Below are 4,251 nucleotides of genomic sequence, written 5' to 3' on the forward strand. Positions count from 1 at the left end.
TAGTCCATTATTGCAGAATAGTCACTTTTAAACTCTTAATGCTTAAAGAGCATACGCCAAACTCAGAGATCTTAATCTTGGGAAGATCTTAACTGATAAAATCGATAAGTTTAAGCTTTTTCATGGCTTAATAGAGATAAAATGGCCAACAACACATGCATTGGTTAACTACAACCCTCAAGATCCAATTTTTATGACTTAATAACCTCATTAATAGCTAAAAAAGATGCTCAAGGGTTCTGGAGTAGCTCATACTCACAAGAACAAAAGCCAAGGGACCAAAAACACATAAGGATTCACTAACTAACAAAATCTAGCAAAAGAACCATCAAGGTGGGAGCTTTTTACCTCTTTGAGAAGCTAGTTGAACAACAATATCTGAATCTACAAGAAATGAACTCCCACGAGCTCCTCCAATGATCATATTATTCATAAACACCGAAAAGAACACTCTAAAAGCTCAAGAGTCTCACAAGATGGCTAGGGTTTCGAAATGGTGCTTTGGGATAGTGGGGGCCGATGATGAAGGAGGCCTTAAGGACTTATGGTCCTTTAAATAGGGTCCAAACCCTTAAAATTAGGATTTTGGGATCAAACATAGTATTCCATGCATACTGTATGAAGGACCCACGATCATTTAAGGTACTTACGCCCAACATACGCCTCAAGTATGCCCAATGTAAGGACCAATTTTGCAAGAAAAAGGTATTTTTAAGCCTAAAATAGAAATACTTGGAAACAGATGTTACAATGTTTAAAATATGTTTTGTAGCAGCAAAGATATGATCGGGAGCAAAAGGAAGCAAAATGCGGAGCTGGAAGCATGAAAATCTAGATCGATTCAACCAAACTCAAAATACTATGGATTTTGAAGTCCCACAGCATGGGAATTTGCTTTCCATGTCGTGGCGAGATGGTTTTCTGCGATCATAATGCTGACTTGGGGAATACGAGTTTTTAATGAGTACCACAACATGGAGCCTATTCTCCATAGCGTGGGAGACAATTTTTGGAATCTATAAATTCAGTGAATCTGCTCTCAACCCTAACTTATGCACTAAGCTATTACCAAATTTTGAAGACGAGAGACATCTCTTGGAGGATTTGGAGTCCATAATTCGAATGAGAGCTTGGTTTTGAAGAGATCTAAAGGAAACATTACTTCTAAACACTTATTTACTTTGTTTTCATCATGTCCTGCAAAATGAATTTCATTTTTATATGTTTGTTTCTGGTAGTTATGAGCTAAAAGCCCTAACTTTCGTTTAGAGTAGAGTATCTCGCTTGCTATGTGTTGATTTATAGGATTTGGATTATTGTTTAGTTTCTTATTTATTATGTTGCTTGATAAAGAACCTTTTATGTTAATGATATCTTATTTTCAGTTTATTGTTGAGTTTTATTAGGATTAGATGATCTATCTATCTTAGTATACTTGTACCTTATGATTTTGTGATTAACAAGGTTATAGGACTAGTGATTTGATGAAAAACCTAGGGTTAAATAGAGAAGTTGGTAAACTAATGTGAAAGTTAATATATGATGAACATTCATGTATTAAATTGATGTTTATAACCATTTATATCAATCACAATTACAAGTCTTGCATAATTCAAACTCAATAGTAGTTTACTTGTTTGTTTGTTCACTTGATCATTGAATACATAAACTTGCTACAGTAAAGGAGTAGTCTTTTTATCATAATTCTAATCAATCTAGGAATCAGTAAGCAACAACACTATAATGCATTGCACTATCGATAAAATAAACCATAGAAGAGAGTGAATCGCATCTAAATGAAAGTCTCTTTTAAAATCTTGTCTTAAAAATCGTTTATGTTTCTTTTTAAGTTTAATTTGCTTATGTTAATTGCTTATAAGTAATTTGGACTTGAGAAACTAGACCCTCCCTTATATGCTCATTTTAATTAGTTAACTTTAGTAAATATCTTAGTTATTAATCATTGTTGTTCCCTTTGATCGATACCTAACTTACCTAAACTATTATATTATTTGATTAGGTACACTGCCTATTGTGTATTAGCTAGTCTACATTGGTTTGTTTTATAAATAAAGAACTAGTATATAAAATATGTATCATGTTTTTCGCGCCGTTGTCGGGGAACAGTGCATTTATAGTTAACTTTATCTACTATTCGTTATCGATCCTTGTTGTGGAATTCATTCCATTAGAAGTTAATTTTATGTTCTATTTTTATTAATTTTTATTTTTCTGGTTTTCCAGTTGCCACGCCGTGGGCACTGTTTTTCCAGCTTTTAGTTTATTTGTTTTTTTTTCGTTTTATGTGTTGGTTTTCAATTTTGTTGCAGTTAGTATATGACCCGAGCATCTTCATCTAGTACAATACCTGGCTTGAAGGATCCCGAGTCTATTTTCTGCAAAATTAACAAAGAAAAGAAGGAAGAAAAAGATGAGTCAAAGAAAGTTGTAGTTTCTCCTTTTAAAAGGAAATCAGACTAAGAAGAGAGCCGATACGAGCCTAAAACAGAATCAGAAGAGGAAAGTGAACACGAAAGAGGAATTGAAGACAAGATGGCCGACATAACGGAGATGACCATGGAGGAATAGAAGAATCGGATGCATAATGACAATAGGTCGGGTCTTGTACCACCCGAAATTCCAACTGTCGCCAACTTTGAACTTAAGGGGAACATTCTCGCTACGTTCAAGGATATCCCATTCTATGGGAATGATCCTGAGGATTACTGCAAAAATATTTATGATCTATTAGACATTGTGAATTAGTTCAATGTTCCCAATGTTCCACGTAACGCGATGTTGCTAAGGATGCTTCCAGTACCTTTAAAAGGAGCAACAAAAGATTGGCTTAAGTCACTTCCACGTGGAGCAATCACGACATGGGCCAACCTTCGAGAAGAATTCATTCAACAATTTAGTCCACAAAGAATATTGCTAACTTTCAAAAAATGGAGAATCTTTGTATAAAGCATGGGAAAGATACAAGGGAATGCTACAAAATTGCCTACAACACGACCAAAATCTGCAACAAGTCTCAATATTCATTGATGAGATAAATGTGACCACAAGGCAGCTCATTGACTCTCAAGGACCCAAGATGAAGAAGGATCTAGCTACAATCAAGGCGTTAATAGAAGAGTTTGCCAAACATTCAAGGGAATACCACAACCCTTGAAAGGATACGACTAGAGGAAACATGATTAGCAATGTAGCTTCGGAAGACTTAGCAGTGGTGATTGCAAAGCTAGATACTTGTAACACCCATAATCAGAAAGACCAAGAAAGGAAGGAAAACCCTAAGTCAAGGGGGTTAACTCGTCAAGTCGAAGGAGGAACTCGACGATTCGGAGCGTGATCCGTGTCGCGGCTTAAGTAACCGACTCGGCGAGTCGAGGAGACTGACTCGGCGAGTCTGGTATGGGTTGGGAAAACCCTAGTTCCGGGACTTGTACCCTATTTAAGCATCTTATTCCTCTTATATCAACCTCATTTGTATCCCCCATTGCCCGGAAGTTATCCCACGAAACCCTAGTACTCTCTTTGAGTGTGTGAGCCAATATTGAAGGATTTTGAGTGTTCTTGAAGCCTAGAAGGAGAAGAAGGAGTTGAGGGTTCAAGAGGAAGGTTGTGGATCCAGAAGATTCATCTCTTTTGCTGCTCATTTTGGTAACCAAGTTTCCTCCTTGTCTTGTTATTGTTAGATCTCTTCATGTCCCTCTTTATGAGATTTTGGACCAAGTATGATGCATTTCGGGATTTGGACGTCCTCAAGATGGATCCCTTCAGCTCTAGGTGTGTCTTGGCCTAGAGACCCATAAAGTATTAGTTTTTGATGTGTTGGTAAAGCAACTTTTCCCCAAGCCCTAACCCTAGAGTGTTTTAAGACCATATCCCTTTGGTTTCACGTAAAGTTTGCAATTTTCGTGAGGAATAGGCTTGGTAAGAGTGGATCTACAGTTTGGAGCCCCAACATGGATCGAAAAGCCACTATATGGATTAAGAACTGAAGCGACTCGGCGAGTCCTTCGAGTGGACTCGGCGAGTAGTATGAAGATGGGGATGAACTCGACGAGTTGGATGAACAACTCGACGAGTCTGTTGAAGCTGGCCTTAGACTCGACGAGTTTGCTCTTGGACTTGGCGAGTCAAGTCGCGAAACCCCAAACCCTTCGAGTTAAGACTCAGATCAGTGAGTTGAGTGGGGAATCAGTGAGTTGGACAGTGCAGGACTCGCAAATTGGTAGACTCAGT

The 4,251-nt window shown here is 37.6% G+C and overlaps 1 non-coding gene across 1 annotated transcript; it reads right to left on the reverse strand.

Annotated features, from left to right (window-relative positions):
* Positions 1–2,915: 2,915 nt before the first annotated feature.
* Positions 2,916–3,018, reverse strand: LOC111894930 (small nucleolar RNA R71). Its single transcript, XR_002851373.1, has one exon. It is a non-coding gene; the product is annotated as a small nucleolar RNA R71 (small nucleolar RNA).
* Between the last annotated feature and the right edge of the window lie 1,233 nt (positions 3,019–4,251).

This window comes from Lactuca sativa, chromosome 4, assembly GCF_002870075.4.
Source record: "Lactuca sativa cultivar Salinas chromosome 4, Lsat_Salinas_v11, whole genome shotgun sequence".
NCBI classification, from domain to species: domain Eukaryota; kingdom Viridiplantae; phylum Streptophyta; class Magnoliopsida; order Asterales; family Asteraceae; genus Lactuca; species Lactuca sativa.